General features: G+C 42.6%; 1 protein-coding gene across 3 annotated transcripts in view; it reads right to left on the bottom strand.

Annotated features, from left to right (window-relative positions):
- Window positions 1-18,510, bottom strand: part of AP3B1 (adaptor related protein complex 3 subunit beta 1) — a 206,838-nt gene that overhangs the window by 64,464 nt on the left and 123,864 nt on the right. The gene's annotated exons all lie outside the window — the stretch shown is intronic.

Raw genomic sequence — 18,510 nt, 5'->3', positions numbered from 1 at the left:
TGTTAGAAAACATCCTAGCTAGTCTTAGTGGGACAAACTCTTGGACGCTCGTTTAGTGATATGAAAGGCTTCGTGCCATTGTTGTATAGTGAATTGTTTCCCTATGTCTTCCTTACATGGAAAAATGGGAAGAAGTTTGTGCGCGGATTTCCCTCTCTCTAATGCATTATAACATAGAGCTAGAGGTTTGATGGAGCGGGATGTCAGGATGTATCGGGCAGGAGGTGTGTCTGGTAGTTGTATGGGTTCTGATGGTTTGTTGTGTGTCTGCAGTATGTTCTTGACTCTTAAGTATTTGAATATGTCCCTTGAGTGCAAGGAGAACTCGCTTTGCAGGGTTGGGAATGCTTTTATCGTATTTCGTTCATATAGGTCCTGTATTTTACGAATTCCTAGAGCTGACCATGTCTGGAGCGAGAGGTCGGGTTTACTAGCCTGCAATGCTGTGAGTGGCGCTTCTTTAAGTAGTGTTTGTGTATCTATTACCTCTGAGGCCCACTTTTTCCAAGTTGTCAGTGTGGTTTTAGTACACCATAGTGCGTCAGTCCCTATGGTTTTAGGGTCGTGTGTCCAGAGAGCATTGGACAAAGTAGCTGGGTGTATGCAGGCATCCTCAAGAGCCAACCATAGAGGGGTTTGGTCTGCGTCTAAAGATCTAATTAATCGTAGGCCTTGTGCTAGCAGGGATGCTCGATAGTAGTTACGGATGTCCGGGACACCCAAACCTCCTCTCGTGTATGGTAGGCTGAGTTTGGCGGTGGCTAGTCTGGGAGGCTCTCTCTTTCATATATGGGCGTTAATGATAGTCTGGAATCTTTTTAGTAGTTTGGCCGACAATGGTATGGGAAGTGTGCGGAAGAGATATAGCACATGGGGCAAAACCATTATTTTAAGTTAATTCGCCCCAGCCATGATACTCCCAACTCTTCCTAATTACCCATTTGGGATGCAAGTTTGTGGATCATAGGCGTGTGGTTCTCTGTGGTTAGTGAGTGTACGGTCTTTGTTAGTTTTATACCTAAGTATTGGATCGATTTAGTCCGTCAGTCGAATGTGTGTGTCTCCTCTAGCTTGTTAACTGTGGACCTTGGAAGTCGGATGGGGAGTGCTTGGGTTTTTTCTGTTTTATTTTTGTAGTATGACACTGAGACATAATTATTCAGTATTTGTATAAGGACTGGGATAGATTGTATCGGGTCTGTCAGGAATACCAGTATGTCATCCGCAAAGAGAGCTAGCTTGTGCTCGCCCGCAGGGGGAAGTATATACAACATGCCCCTTTGGTCGTGGGCATTTTAGGCGATTGGCCTGCAGTCCATGCCGAAGCCGGGCAGCAGGTCAACCTGGGAGGCATGATCTAAGGAGAGCAGCTGTGTCAACAACCCTTTAAACATGGTTCATACATTAGACTTTTTTGAGGTTTAGGACCTTGTGTGTTTTACCTTTGTGTGTTTTTTTTTTTTTTGTAGTCGTTAACTATGTGTCCCTTGCTCAGGGTCTATGTGTGTGATCTCGTATGGGAGAGAGCTAATTTAAGACATCAAGGTGTGTCATATCAATGTGGTGAAGTGTGTCATTGCATACATACATACTGGCATCATTCAGTTGGGGGTATCGCACACAGTCCTGGTCCTATGAGTTCTGTGAACAGTGAGTTCCGCTATTTCTCTAATTGCTCTCGTTGTTGTCTGGGCGAGCCCGCCATGTGCCATTCCGTCGACAGCCGTCTAGGCATCTTAGAGTTTTGTGCAGGAGAGTCCTGAGATCTGAATAGTCCCCAGTCCCGGAGGAGTTTCAGGCTGGTTCCTCAATGTTATGGTGCTTGTTATCTTTCCATATCAAGAGCTTGGTGGGATAACCACAACGATATTGTATATTGTGGTTGCGCAGCGTCTTTGTGACGAGATTAATTCCCGCCTTCTTTCCATGGTAAGCGCTGATAAATCTGCAAACAATTGGGTGCTTTGGTATGGCTCGCGGTCATCAATGCTTCCTTAGATTTAAAGTAGTGGAATCTAACCACCGTGTCCCTTGGTGTATCTGTTGTGAAACGTGGGGGTCTTGGAATGCGGTGGGCCCGGCCCATGTGCCACTTTTCTCTCTCTATGGCTGGTGCTAGTGCGGTGCATAGGCCTATGATATAGGCAGGAGATCATGTGTGACGCTGTCTGGGATTCCCCGGAATCTTACATTTTTCCGTCTGGAGCGGTCTTCTATGTCCGCTGTTTTCCTCTTTAGAAGCATGTGCTCTTCTCGGAGCATTCGCAGTTGCTCTGCAAAATCATTTTGTGTAGCGCATATTTCTTCCGTCCGCACTTCCAGGCAGTCTGTGCACTCACCAATGTCGGACAGTTCCCGTTTAAATTCTGCAGTCATTTGCTTCATGTCTGCATTTAAAGTTGTTCTTAATTCTTGCAGCATACTAAATAGCCGTTTCTCACTTACTGGTGCCTTCGTGTATGAAGAGGAGGTTGTGTCAGTGTCATGTAGTTGGTCTGATGCAGGAGAAAGGCCCATGCTTTCGTTGCCATCTTGTGGAGACCTGCCTTTGTCTTTTTTGGTGGATTTTATCTGCTCCGTCATTTTTATTTGTTTGGACGGGGCCATGGTGCCGGTGTCTGTTGGCGGGTAAGTTTGTGCTCGGTTTCTGGTCATCTAACCTGCTTAATTATAGCGTTTGGGTCTGTTGCGGCCGGGAGCTCTTACTCCATGCGACCGTTCGCTTCGGCTGTTGGACACGCCCCCTAAAAATGTATTTATGATGTTATTGGGTATACATGACACAGGGGTGTATGTTTTTACACATGGTATCGATGGCAAACTATACAGAAGACCGGAAGTTAGCAGAACCGACATAGGTTGTCTATCACATTCAATACATTGCAATATACAAGATCAAACATCAGAATACAGTTTAAAATCTCTTCAATTTCAACATGTGGCACATTTAATACATATTATAACAGCGAGCATTGACATGTTTTGTACATGCATTATATCCAACAATCCTTGTAGAAGATGAACTTTTTTTTTTTTGTTTTCATGGAAATGTTTCATCACGTCTTGTCTGTGCCAGCTATGCGTTTTTATGCTAAATTGTGATAGAGATACCACTTGAGCATGGAATTATAAAGAAAGTCAGTAACACCAAAGATACAACAAGGAACATAGGAAAGGGAGAAGGTAAGAAGGTAACAGAATGCTATAAGAAATCAGTGGGTGCATTCCAGTGTCTTGCAGGGAGGGAATTATACCTGTTTTTGACCATTCCTGGTTTAGTAATATTGTGGGCCATCTCATGTCTATGTTCTGGGCTGGGGGAGTGGTACCAGGTATTAGAGACTCCTTTGGGCAGTAGTATTACCTCATGTGTTCGTATGTGCAATTGTATCCTACTGTGTGTATTAATGCCAATTTATTTATTTATTTTTGTAACTGAACTTTACGTATATAAGTCTCTTATTGACAGTCAACTCTGCCACCACTTTGTATATTTACCCTCGTTGCCATGAAGGCGGCACGCCAGTTTTTCATATTGGCTAGAGGTGTCAAGTCTGGTTACAACATCGGTCAGAGTAGGTGCCTGGGTTTGTTTCCATCGGTGTACAATGGCGTTTTTTGCTACTGTTAGACCGTGTATTACTACATAAATGATGTCCTCAGATAGCAGAGTGGCAAATATGTAAGATAACATTCTGGGTGCATGGGAATGTTGATCTTCAGTGCATCCTGGAAGAACTTCTCAAGTTCCTGCCAAAATTGCGTAATGCCTGGGCAGTCCCAAAAAATGTGCTGTAGGGTGCCCACTTGAACTGAACACCTCCAGCATATGGCGTTTTGCCAGGCTTAGGTAACGTAATAATGTGGGCCATTAACATCTCATCTGGTATAGTCCCCGAGTTCTTAAAATGATTAAAAAGCTTGGTGAGATGTTGAAAACATTATGTAGAAGTAATTGGGGAACCCGTCCGGGCCAGGAGCTTTGTGTTTAGGAAGTTTACGGATCGCTTTCCGCACCTCTTCTTCCGTGAGGAATTGGCATTGGCATTGTTGATTAGTTAGTTGTGGTAAGTCTATCTCCCTCAAGAAATTAGTTATTTCTTCATGTACAGGTTGCCAAGGTTATAAAGTGTAATGTAAAATGAGGCAAGCTCTTCAACTATGTCCTGAGGGTTGTACAGTTTGGTGTATTTAGCGGACGTTATGCAAGGTTATTTGGATTGTAGGTATTGGGACTTAAATTTCCTTGCGAGCAACCTGCCTGCAATATTACCCTGCACGTAATGGGATACCGTATATACTCGAGTATAAGCCGAGTTTTTCAGCACATTTTTTGTGCTGAAAAACCCCAACTCGGCTTATACTCGAGTCAATTGTCTGTATTATGGCAATTTGCATTGCCATAATACAGACAGGGGGCTGTGGGGGCTGCAGAGAGATGTTACTTACCTTTCCTGCAGCTCCTGTCCGCTCTCTCCTCCTCCGCCGGTCCGTTCAGCTCTTCTGTCAGCTCACAGTGTAAATCTCGCGAGAGCCGCGGCTCTCGCGAGATTTACACTGGGAGCTGACCAAGGTGCTGAACGGACCGGCGGAGGAGGAGAGAGCTGACAGGAGCTGCAGGAAAGGTAAGTAACATCTCTCTGCAGCCCCCACAGCCCCCTCCTACACAGTGCCCATCCACTGGACCACCAGGGAAGGAGAGCCCCCCTCCCTGGCCAGCTAGCAAGCAGGGAGGGGGGACGAAAAAATGTATATATCTTAATAATAATAAAAAAAATACAAATAAAAAAATAATAAAATAAAATAAAAAATAATAATAAATAAAAATAATAATAATAATAAAAAAATGTAATGAAACAAAAAAAATATTAAAATAATAATTAAAAAATAAAAATGCCCACCCCCCACCAAGGCTCTGCATCACACTCTGCATTACACACACACACACATACACACACTGCATTCATGCACACACACTGCACTCATACACACACTGCACTCATACACAGCATTTTCATACACACACACTGCACTCACACACAGCATTCTCATACACACACACTGCATTCTCATACTCACACACAGCATTCTCATACACACACTATTCTCATACACACACTATTCTCATACACACACACTGCATTCTCATACACACACACTGCATTCTCATACACACACACTGCATTCTCATACACACACACTGCATTCTCATACACACACACTGCATTCTCATACACACACACTGCATTCTCATACACACACACTGCATTCTCATACACACACACTGCATTCTCATACACACACACTGCATTCTCATACACACACACTGCATTCTCATACACACACACTGCATTCTCATACACACACACTGCATTCTCATACACACACACTGCATTCTCATACACACACACTGCATTCTCATACACACACACTGCATTCTCATACACACACACTGCATTCTCATACACACACACACTGCATTCTCATACACACACACTGCATTCTCATACACACACTGCATTCATTATATACACACACTGTAAATACATATTCAATTAATATAATTTTTTAAGGATCTAATTTTATTTAGAAATTTACCAGCAGCTGCTGCATTTCCCACCCTAGTCTTATACTCGAGTCAATAAGTTTTCCCAGTTTTTTGGGGTAAAATTAGGGGCCTCGGCTTATATTCGGGTCGGCTTATACTCGAGTATATACGGTAGTTTAAGTTTTCTTAGTTGTCTCTCCATAACAGTTAGGGATATCTCTTGTAGCTCTTTTTTGATTCTATTGATTTGTTTTGTCAGTTTTTTTGATGGATTGAATTTATTTTTAGAGTCTATTTTGTCGAGGTCTTCTAAAAGTCACTTCCGATCCTCATTCATCTTTTTTTTGTGGACAGATCTCGCTTGTATTAGGAATCCCCTCATCACCGCCTTAAGGGCCAACCATTGTGCTCCTATAGGAGAGGTGTCCTATGAATGGTCGTAGAACGACTATCGCTTTTCGTAATGTGGATACTTGAACGACCTTGTCTAATAGAGATTCGTTAAGTCGACACGCACTCCTACCCAGTGCAGGATATAGGGATTGGAAGGTAGTGATGACCGGCGCGTGATATGACCATGTCCTATTACCAATGGACACATTAGAAACATTTGACAGGGTCATTTTATAAACTATGCACATATCTATGCGCGAGTAGGTGAGATGTACAGGGGGGAAAAAACGTGTAATCCTTTTCAGATGGAAATAAGCTACGCCACGTGTCACGGGGATCAGGTTTATGTAGGAGTGTGGACAGTTTGTGACAGAGAGGTGGCCTGGTGAAGTGGGTTTTCCCCTGAGTCCGTTTAATGTCTAAATCAGGGTCTAATGTACAGTTGAAGTCCCCACATATTATGGTATGACCCTTATGTAGCTTTGAAATCGTATTCATTACTCTGGCCAAGAAATAAGTTTGGGAATTATTGGGAGCATAGACAGAAGCAACAGTGATTTGTATCCCATTCAGTGTTCCCACTACAATCAGCAATCTGCCCAAATCATCCTTGTAAATAGCTTCCTGTTGAAACACCCAGTCTGAGTGAAACATTATGATAACACCTTTTGACTTATTTGGGGAAAGGGCATGAACGATTTGTGGATATTGGGTCGGTTTGAAGTAGGGGGGGATTACGCTTACATAAAAGTGAGTTTCCTGCAGACAGACAATAGCTGCCCTTGAGTTATGTATCTCTTGTATGGCTGAGCGTTGCTTAAATTGACTATTTAAGCCATTAACATTTATCGAGAAGCATTTAAATTGGTGAGCCATAGTGAATGTGGGTTAGAATTGTTGTGGAGATATGTATAGAGTTCTCACTAAGCCTGGTGGTATGTCTGCAACTGGCGTTTGTCGGTTTGGGCATTACCTTTGGCCTTTGAGTGAAGAGTGAGCTCTGAGTGACACGAGAATACACTGTTAATGGGAACGTAGAGGAGGGAGCAACCTGGAATAACACAAGGGGGAAATAAAGAAAGTATATACATAGACACTCGAAGTGTAGAGTGTAGAGAGGGATGTAATGCACCTAAGCTCATGGTCCAGTGTACATCCCATGGGGAGGTTGTGTGGAACGAGCCTCCCCCCAGAGCCAAAACCTGTGCGCTTAACTTGTTATACACAAATAGTCTATTCCCTCGCTGAGGAGAGAGATTACTAAGGATTCTATGGTATTCAACGGACTCGTGATCTTTTCTGCCCACACCTATGGTGTGCGGAGAAACGATGATGCTAGGGGGGAAAAAAAAAAGAAAACAAGAAAGTATCTGTTTGTTTGATATAGATATTTTTGTAATGTTTTTATATTTTCTATTTGTATGTTTGTTTGTTGTCCTTCCTTTCCTCTTTTTTGCTTTTTGTCTTTTCCTCCTTTCCCTATTTTGTCCTTTTTTCACTATGTTTTGACAATATTTGGCACATAAGCAACCGGCTTAGGGAGGGAAAGAATAAATTGCATAAGCTACCTCTCTTCGTTATGTGGGAGGTCCCCAAAACATGACTGTAGATTCATGTGTCTTACCGTATCCATGTGATGGATGAGTCTAGTAAAACCCTTTTGTACTCGTGGCAGGCCGTTTAGGGGTCTACATGCATTTATTCAACAAACATGTGTCCTGAGCATTCCTAACTACCGCATGGTAAACAATAAAAAATAATGTACCATTAACCAAAGATAACGATAAGGGTAAAGTGTGAAGAAAATAGACTAACTTCGGCATTTTCTTATTTTATTCGGTATTTTTCGTTTATTGGTTCGGTAGATTAAACTACCGAACACCGACCACCCTCCTGGCTCATTAACTTCAAAGGGAACCGTCTATTAAGCGTTCTCAGGGTGGCATAAATGAACGCCACGTGGAAGAGAAAACGGCGGCCATCTTGTTTGCACGAAAGGAGGCAGCGGGACTTGGTCGTCGATTGTGCGGAACTAAAATCGGACACTCGACTTCCCGAACACAGCTGAAAATATACGAACGCCTGCTTCCTTTTGTTGCCGAACAACTAGGAGAGCGCCATTCGGTAGTTTGGTTCCCACGAACATGGGAAACAATTGCTCCCTTGAGCCAGGAGGCTCTGTTCGTGTGTTTATTCGTTGTTTTGGCTTTTTTTGAAATTCATGGAACTATTTTGGGCAAGAGCCTCGTGTGCGGTCGGTAAACTAAGACTTCCATACTTTTGAGAACCCCTAAACTGATCTGGGTAAAATTTGAATATGTTGGTCTCCCAGATCGGGGCTATCAGTGGACATGTGGGGATACCTTGTATGTAAAGGGGTGTTCTAAGTTTTGGGGAAATTGTGTGCCCTTTGCCTGGAGATAATTGGGTTATTCCTTAACTTATCTCATTATCTCCCAGGCAGAGGAAGGGAGTGTTTTACTGTAAATCTGTATTATGATTGGTTGTCACTTTTGTTTACTGTGGGAGGTCCTCTTGCCAGTTCTCTTCGTCTGGCCATTTCCATAAAAGCCAGTGTGGCGTCAATAAAGCTCATTCCTGTTGTACCCTTCATGAAGTCTAGGCTCATGCTTGAGTAACCTTTTATTTGCGGGGGAGATTCATCTGGGAAGCTGCAGTCATCTCTACTATTCCTCTACACCCTAACTGCAGCTATAATCACTTATGCTCAGCTATTGGGAAAGGAATAGAAGAACTCTGTACCATAACTAATGATGTTCTTAACATAAAGTTATACAAAAGCATACATTCTGAGCCTCAGCAATGCTATCCACATATAATGTGATAAGTACCAACTGGACATATTTATATCATTGGACTATCGAAACATAGGTCAAAATATGGGGCATACCATCGGTTGCAACCATCCGGCTTGTCCCAGCACTTGCGTAAAATATACTTAGAGAAATCTGCAGCGGGCATAGAAAAAAGTGTTGTACACAGTTTAGTAGTTAAATAGATGTGATATGCCTGCCCAAGCCAAGAAATAAGTATAATATGCCAGTCCCGGAGCCTTCTGCCAAGCATGCCTGCGGTGTTTGGTTAGTTCGGAGTGTAGGGCCTCCAGTTGTATACGGTAAATAGAATCCTGGGTAGGAGATACCTGCACAATAACTAAATTGTTCGTCAGCTTATAGGGAAATATGTACCCTGTGGATCTTAGTTGTCCTGTAGGCTGCGAGTCCCGTTGAAATCCTAAGTAATAGGTTAACACAAAAGACGAAGCTTTGTCTGGATACAAAATATTATGCTAGGTGGTAGTTCGCTGAGTCCAGATGTCAAGTGTAGTGGAACCTTAATGCAATGTTGATCCCGCCATCTTCCACTCTGGCTGAATCCTCATCGGTGAAGCCGAAGATGCTGAGTTAGAGTCTGGTGGGTTCCACAGGCTCCATTCTTTAATTGTGGTAAGCCCACGTTCTGGGTCCACAATGATATTCAACTTGCCATTGCGCCATACCATTCGTTTTGTGGGGTATCCCCAACGATAGTCAATTTTGTGTTTGCGTAGAGTTTGCGTAATAGTAGAAAGTTCTCTTCGTCTGGCCATTGTGAGGGCCGAGAGGTCTGCAAAGATAGAGATCTCTTCGTAGGGTGTTGGCAGCGTGGTTGTTTTTCTGGCCGCGTTAAGGAGTGCCTCTTGATTTAAAATAATAAAAGCGGACAATTGTGTTGCGTGGGGCGTCTGCTGTGAAGTGAGGAGGCCTCGGCAAGCGGTGCGCTCTGGTAAGGTATACCATTCGTTGCAGTTTGCAAATGTGGGCAATGACTTTAGATTAGATGACTCTTTATAGGAAGTGTTTAGGAAGGCTGTGTTGGTCACATTCAGGGAGGTGTCACTAGAGCTGCATAAACAAAGTAACTTAACTCCTAAATGGCAGATATTTGAGCACCTAAACTGCAGGGACATTATCTATACAACAAAACTGCTTCATTAAGCTAAAGTTGTTTGGTGACTATAGTGTCCCTTTAACAACATAATCTATAGAATCCCTGGAGGGTCACTAATTACTATAATAATTTCTATTTACTACAATATAATGATTCTAAAGAAATGTTTAATGGTATATCAATCGGTAGACACATTGCACGTGTTACTAAATATTTCCCTTTGAGAATTTATTGTGCAAGCAGAGTCAGGCCTACCAAGATTCAATCAGTAAGCATTCCTTGCTAATATTACTGCGCAAAAGAATAGCAGGAAAGTGGAGATCTATCTCAGCCTCCAAAATTACCTCACATATTAGGGATCTTTTTCCAGCTGCTGTATAGTGACCAAATGTGACGCAAGCTCCTCTGCCATAGCCTTTTGGAGAAGAGTGAAGGCCAGCCTCCTGCCCACTTACTATGGGCCTGGTGCCAAGATTCACTAAAAAGGGTCTATATTCACTAGAGGAAGGGGGTGTGGAGAGCCCCTACACTCCTCTACCTCCCAGCTGAAATTGGCCACCTCTGGGGATGGCCTGCACTCATCCTGCACATCGAGCGCCTCACCCTGAAACACACTTAGATCGGATATCTCTCGGTTCCCCGACCACCAATAAGGTTTTTTTTGTTTGTTTGTTTTTTTACAGTAAGGGCGCTTGGTGGAGAGCTATCCAGGGACACAACATATAACACAAACCCAGTTTTGTGAGACTGAGACAAACCAGTTGCATGCCTGGAACTCTAAGCCAGTTCGGCGCATAGCCGCAACAAGGTCAAACTTTAACAAGCTCTAGTACGGGAGCGGATTCTCCCATCAGGGCACTATTTGGAAAGTATGGGCGCTCGGTGAAGAGCTAAAACCAGTGCAGGGAGCTACAACCAGTGCAGGGAGCTACAACCAGTGCAGGGAGCTGCAACCAGTGCAGGGAGCTGCAACCACGCTATAACTACTGCAGAGAGCTATAGCCAGTGCAGGGAGCTACAACCATGCTATAACCACTGCAGAGAGCTATAGCCACAGCAGCCTGGTCTGGGGTGGAAGAGTTTCAGAGACCTCAGTCAAGCTTCAGCGGCTGGGTCTGAAGGCTCCAGGGTCCCTAAAAGCAGCTAGGAGGCAGACTTGGCAGAGGTACTCTGTTCTGTAAATGTTTTTATTGGTATTGAAAATTACAAGTGCCATAGTGGTACATGAGGCTTTCTTCTATGATGCTGAAAGGGAAATTTAAAAATGACCCCGCCTAGCCCACAAATATTACTCCACCCCACAGGCCAGCCAGGGATGCAAGGAAAGGGAGACAATGACAGCTCCATGCATTAGGTGAGGGCCAAGACCTGTTTACCCCTCTCAGGGTTAATGCAAGGGGTCTAACAGACTCCCTTTAATGGATCTTTTCCCTGTTTTAGCTTGTTTACTTCATAAGCACAATTAAATAAATAGAAATGTTTTTTTTATTTTTGTTTTATTTTGGAAGGGGTTTAGCTGCTTTTCAAGTGTGGACAGGCAGGCTAGTAAATCAACCCCTTTAAATTTGGGCTCGTAATCGATTAATATTTTGAGAATTAATTTTGTCCTATTGGTCAGAAAGTTCAACACTCAAAATGTCAAAGAGGAATTCCTCAGCTTATTGTTAGATTGAGTTGTCCGATGGGAAGCCACTTGGGACATTTGTTGGATCCCTTCATTATACAGAATTGCAGGTGATGTTATGACCCAAGGATATTTGGGTGCTAAACGGGGAAATTGAGTACACCTAACAATCTCATGTCTGACTAATTGGCTTTCCCCAAATAATTAATCTAAGCCCTACACGGACGTGCGTGATATTTAAATAGACATGACTCCTTTTCAGTGTTGCTGAATCTCTAATTATCTCTTTACCGGTTAGCTAGACGAGGCTAAAGATATGGCTAGAGAAAGACTGGTGCTAAATGAAGAAGTTATGGGTACATTGCGTCTAGATCTACCAATTTACAATTCATCTTATTAATAGAGACAGAAACTGGATAAAAGCATATCGGAGCTGAAGCAGGAGATGGAGGCTTTCTGTTGCGCTATGCATAATTCATGGGCTCTGACTGCCAAGTGTGTAAAATGGAAATTTCACACGACTGCATGAGCCGTGGACCCGCGTAGAAAGAGGCACACAAATTGCAGTTACTGGGTGAATTGTATCCGATCTTCCAAAATATTTATGTAAAATGCATCATTCACAAATCAAATGCCCTGACTGATCATCTTCTGGTACTGCAGTGTTAGATCCTAAAAAGTGATCAGGCAGAAACACAGAGGATTTGTTTTTATACAATTTTAATGGGAGATAAGGTTTCTGAACAATTCACCATCAACACATGGATTATACGAGCAAAAACAGGTTTACAATGTATTTATTTAGCTGTCTCCTTACATGAAATTTTCGATCGCAACTGCTGCTAGGAGCTGCACAAAAGCAATGCTACGTTTAAACGTGGATGAAGTGTTACGTCGTCAAAAACACTATTGATTTAACAATGCGGCATTTGGAATATTTAGCTGGAAAACACAGATTATATGAATAGTAAGCAGAACAGAGTCAGGGATAAAGCGGTCAAAACTTAGCATTTAATACAAAGAGCACTACACTACATTAACTCTGGCAGTGTTTAAAGGGAAATAATTATATCAAATTACAGCCGCCTGTTGAAGACAACTGAGCGTGATCGCTGTGTAGACCTGAAGCAGCCATGTGAACATTTTATTCTGAGACACAAAGATGGGGTCAACAAAAATTACCAAACATAAGAACTTCCTGCACCTTGTGGTTTATCTGGGGCCTTAGGAGAATAATTCTTCATTAAAAGAATAATCCAGAGTTATAAATAAATAACTTTGGCTATATCATTCGGGCCATCATATAGTATTCGGGCCATTGCACCCTAAATAAAACAAAAACAAGTTACTTTCTTATAATCTTTCACAGCAGCTCCGCTCTGCAAGATAATTACTAGTAACGATCTCCTGGCCAATCCAATGCTTCGCCTACAGAAGCATAAGTAGGGGCAAGGCACGGTAACCTCCACAATACAATGCTTCTCATTGAGAGCAACGGAACACATGGTTCTCTACCACAAGCCATTGCTTCTATTTTGATTGAGCGCTTGAGGGGAATGAGGAGTGTCTAGAATATGACCTATTCATATTGGATATGGACGTTTAATGGGTAAAAAAAAAGAGCAGATGGTAATTTGCCAAGTCTGTAGTGTGGGTGTATACCAACATGATTGAAGGTCTTTGTAGTCTTTATATGTGCTTTTAAATGGTCAGTTTACGCTAAATGTTCTGACATCATAACTACCGTATATACTCTAGTATAAGCCGAGTTTTTCAGCCCATTTTTTGGGCTGAAAAACCCCAACTCGGCTTATACTCGAGTCAATAGTCTGTATTATGGCAATTTGCATTGCCATAATACAGACTGGGGGAGAGGGGGGCTGGCAGAGCTGTAACTTACCTTTCCTGCAGCTCCTGTCAGCTCTCTCCTCCTCCGCGCCGTCCGTTCAGCACCTCGGTCAGCTCCCAGTGTAAATCTCGCGAGAGCCGTGGCTCTCGCGAGACTTACACTGTGAGCTGATAGAAGGAGCTGCACGGACGGCGCAGAGGAGGAGAGAGCTGACAGGAGCTGCAGGAAAGGTAAGTTACAGCTCTGCCAGCCCCCCTCTCCCCCCCACTGAACTGCCACTGGACCACCAGGGAAGGAGAGCCCCCCTCCCTGCCATGTATCAAGCAGGGAGGGGGGACGAAAAATAAATAAAAATATAAATAAAATAAGAAATAATAATAAAAAATAATAATAATAATAATAATAATAAAAAAATAATAATAAAAAAAAGGGGGTATAAGGACCGCTATGGGAGGGAGGGGGGGGATAAGGACCACTATGGGAGGGAGGGGGGGGATAAGGACCACTATGGGAGGGAGGGGGGGGATAAGGACCACTATGGGAGGGAGGGGGGGATAAGGACCACTATCGGAGGGAGGGGGGTGGGATAAGGACCACTATCGGAGGGAGGGGGGGAGAAAAGGAACACTATGGGAGGGAGGGGGGGATAAGGACCACTATGGGAGGGAGGGAGGGAGGGGGGGATAAGGAACACTATGGGAGGGAAGGGGTTAAGGACCACTATGGGAGGGAGGGGGATAAGGACCACTATGGGAGGGAGGGGGGGATAAGGACCACTATGGGAGGGAGGGGGGGATAAGGACCACTAGGGGAGGGGAGGGGGAAGTAAGGACCACTAGGGGAGGGGAGGGGGAAGTAAGGACCACTAGGGGAGGGGAGGGTAAGGACCACTAGGGGAGGGGTGAGTCAGGACCACTGGGGGAGGGGGGTGAAGGAACACGGGGGTGGGGAGGTAAGGACCACTGAGGGAGGAGGAGGGGAGGTCAGGACATATGGGGGGGGGGGGGGAAATATCCTTGCACCGGCCCTGCACACACTGCATTCATACACTGCATTCATACACACACTGCACTCATACACACACACACTGCACTCACACTGCATTCATACACACACTGCACTCATACACACGCTGCACTCATACACACACGCTGCACTCATACACACACGCTGCACTCATACACACACACTGCATTCATTATACACACACTGTAAATAAATATTCAATTAATATATTTTTTTTAGGATCTAATTTTATTTAGAAATTTACCAGTAGCTGCTGCATTTCCCACCCTAGTCTTATACTCGAGTCAATAAGTTTTCCCAGTTTTTTGGGGAAAAATTAGGGGCCTCGGCTTATATTCGGGTCGGCTCATACTCGAGTATATACGGTAAATCGAACAAAAGGACAAAAGACCTGCGCACTCTTCTTCATCAACCTCTCTCCCTGTGACATCATCAAGCTGTACCACCTGTTAATTATCTATCAAGCTTGTTTTCACGTGTGCTGATATTTGCACTGTGAGTAGAATAAATGTATATTTTTATAAAGAATGTCAATAGTGCATTATTTTTGGGTGATATAGAACAGTTTTTTACATAAAAAGTCATATTCCAGTAATTCACACATTATTTATTACAGAGCGGGCACTGCCAGCAGTCTGGCCAACATTTACCAAGGCGTTTTATAAAAGTGCGGGGACACTCTGGTAACCCCTAAAGCACTTCATCAAGTTCAAGTGTCATCTCAAAATGTATTTTCTATGAAAATGTTTAAAGTGAAAATATGCATTGAAACCATTCTAGCTAAGCATAGTTGTTTGGATACATAGCTGCTGTACCTTTTTTTTCGACCTAGTCCTAGACCAACACAAACTAAATTAAATTAAAATTATTCTCATGCAAACAATATGTAATCCTGGGTACGTACATACATATATATATTATATAAAATGTACTCAAAAGTTTCACTACAAGTTACTCCCACAGCCCCACCCCTCCCCCCCCACTATTAATCTGCCCCTTCTCCCTCCACTCTAATTTAATTTAATACACGGTTCTCCCTCTGCCCCCAATTTAACACACTGCGCCCGCCCCACCACCGTAATACACTACCCCACCTGCTTCCCCCCAATATAATAAACTGCACAGCTCAAAGTGGCTCTATGGCAGGTGGCCTACTGGGACATTTCTCGGTATCCCGGTAGGCCAGTCTGGCCCTGGGACGCATAGATACCCATTGTGGGCCGCATGTTTGACATGCTTGCTCTAGGGTACCTCATATGGTTTGTATTGTATCATGTAACCATGTTTTCATCAGTTTATGTCATAGTTTGTAGATTGTTTTTATTTTTTACATTCGCTTTGCATTTTTCCTCGTGCGCAACTATGATTTAAAAACAAAACAACAAAAAAAACACAATATGCTCAGCTATATCTTCTGAGTAAAACAATTCCCCCAATATATGGATTTGTCACACATTTGTGATGTTGCAGGTTCATATAAGTAAATTAGAAGTGTATGTAATGGTGCTAGGTCTTATGTTGGACCAATCTCTACCATTTCTTAAAGAAGACAACTCAGGGTATCTCAGATGGCATCATTTGATCCTCATCATGGGCCATTTTCGCGCTAGTCTGTACCAAGTGTAGTGGGAATAAGCATTCTTTCCTGCCTTTTTGACAAACACATTGTGATTTTCTTGTATATTTTGTAATCCTTTCACAGCAGTATAATGCCTAATTTGTCTCTCAGCTATGTCTTCTGAGTACAGCAATATTCCCATGTGCACCTCTGCTAGGCATATGTGGATGTTTAAGGGGCAAATATGAGACATAGCCATTTAAGTTTTTCCCAAACTTTAAATTTTGACACTTGGTCCATGTCCTATTCTGGAGCATTGTAGCAGGTTACTTGTTCAAATTATCCCACAAAGGCCTACCATTTTCTAAATGAACACATGTCTGAGTATCACAAATGCCACATTGGGATGACATTTTTTCACCAGTTTGCATTAAATGTAGAGGGAATACATGTTTTTGTAGTATTTTAGTGCATTTAAGCATCCCATGATTGCAAATTACCCCACAAAGGCCATAGCTATTTTTAAATATAAGTAGAACACCAATTTAAATTATGAACAAAAACATACTACTTGATCTTGTCTAGGGATTCGCTTATACAGATGTTTTTGTGGGAGACATACAGGCCTTTAAACTTCTTATTTCCGTAGGAAATTATTTTTTGTATGCACTCGCTATTACCGTTAAAATGCATAAACTGCATTAAAAATGGTGAAATTAAAGACAAGTTTCACCTATTGTTAATTTGACAGAGGAAATGGCGCTTTCCATTTTGTCACATTTGCCAAGTGTAGGAAAAATACATAACAGAAAGTAGTCCCTACTTTGTCTAATGTTTTAACTAGAAATAGATCAGAAATGAAGAAAAGAAGAACAGAGTCTGAAAAAAGGAAGAGAAGAGAAAACAATAGGAGAAAGGTAAGCTTGAGGTGACAGAGCCTCCTTAAAGGAACGGTATAGTCACCTAAATTACTTTAGCTAAATAAAAGCAGTTTTAGTGTATAGATCATTCCCCTGCAATTTCACTGCTCAATTCACTGTCATTTAGGAGTTAAATCACTTTGTTTCTGTTTACGCAGCCCTAGCCACACCTCCCCTGGCTATGATTGACAGAGCCTGCATGAAAAAAAACTGGTTTCACTATCAAACAGATGTAATTTACCTTAAATAATTGTATCTCAATCTCTAAATTGAACTTTAATCACATACAGGAGGCTCTTGCATGGTCTAGCAAGCTATTAACATAGCAGGGGATAAGAAAATCTTAATTAAACAGAACTTGCAATAAAGAAAGCCTAAATAGGGCTCTCTTTATAGGAAGTGTTTATGGAAGGCTGTGCAAGTCACATGCAGGGAGGTGTGACTAGGGTTCATAAACAAAGGGATTTAACTCCTAAATGGCAGAGGATTGAGCAGTGAGGCTGCAGGGGCATGTTCTATACACCAAAACTGCTTCATTAAGCTAAAGTTGTTCAGGTGACTATAGTGTCCCTTTAATCTATTCTTCCCAGGATAGGAACCATCAGCCTTTTTCCTCTGATTTTAACCAAAACATTGGTTCTACCTTCCAAACACAAGTAGCCCTGCTGTTATGACATGCCTTCTTACCGCTCTGTACCCATGGCTTTTTTGCTCCTTCCATATTGTGTTATGGGCAGACTAGATGGGCCGAATGGTTCTTATCTGCCGTCACATTCTATGTTTCTATGTTATTTGCACTATGGAGGTGATTCATGTTACTGAATCCCTATAGGAAGAAGCACATGCTTTTCCTAATATAAATTTAGAAAATAAAAAATACAGATTATAGCTGGAAAAATAGGCATTCTTTCCTTTCATATATCCAAGGTACTATTCACCATAGTAATCACAGTAAACACATTACATCATTATATATTACTAGAACTTTCTCCCGCATACCAAATTTGTTTTCAATTTAAAGGGACACTATAGTCACCAGAACAACTACAGCTTATTGAATTTGTTCTGGTGAGTAGAATCATTCCCTTCAGGCTTTTTGCTGCAAACAGAGAAAATGCAGTGTTTACATTACAGCCTAGTGATAACTTCACTGGCCACTCCTAAGATGGCTATTAGAGATCCTTCCTGGGTCATGGCTGCCTAAAATGCATCCAAACATTCAATATCTCCTCCCTCTGCATGCATACACTGAACTTTCCTCATAGAGATTCATTGATTCAATTCATCTCTATGAGGAGATGCTGATTGGACAGGGCTGTGTTTGAATCATGCTGGCTCTGCCCCTGATCTGCCTCTTGGTCAGTCTCAGCCAATCCTATAGGGAAACACTGTGATTGGATCAGGCTACCACTTCTGCTGATGTCAGCAGGCAGGTCTAAAGGAAACAGTGACAAAGCATGCAGCCCCAGACTTGAATACAAGTAAGATTTTACAATATTTATGGAGGCATGAGGGGTCCAGGGTGGCTAGATGGTGGTTTTAACCCTCTGGACCCTATAGTGCTCCTTTAATCAATTTCTTGGTGACTTTCACCAATTGACATTTTATTCATTGGATGCTCTTCATTCAATACATATCAGG

The sequence above is a fragment of the Pelobates fuscus genome, chromosome 5 (assembly GCF_036172605.1).
Source record: "Pelobates fuscus isolate aPelFus1 chromosome 5, aPelFus1.pri, whole genome shotgun sequence".
NCBI classification, from domain to species: Eukaryota; Metazoa; Chordata; class Amphibia; order Anura; family Pelobatidae; genus Pelobates; species Pelobates fuscus.
The sequence above is the reverse complement of the archived record's forward strand: the minus strand, read 5'-3'. Positions and strand labels throughout refer to the sequence as shown.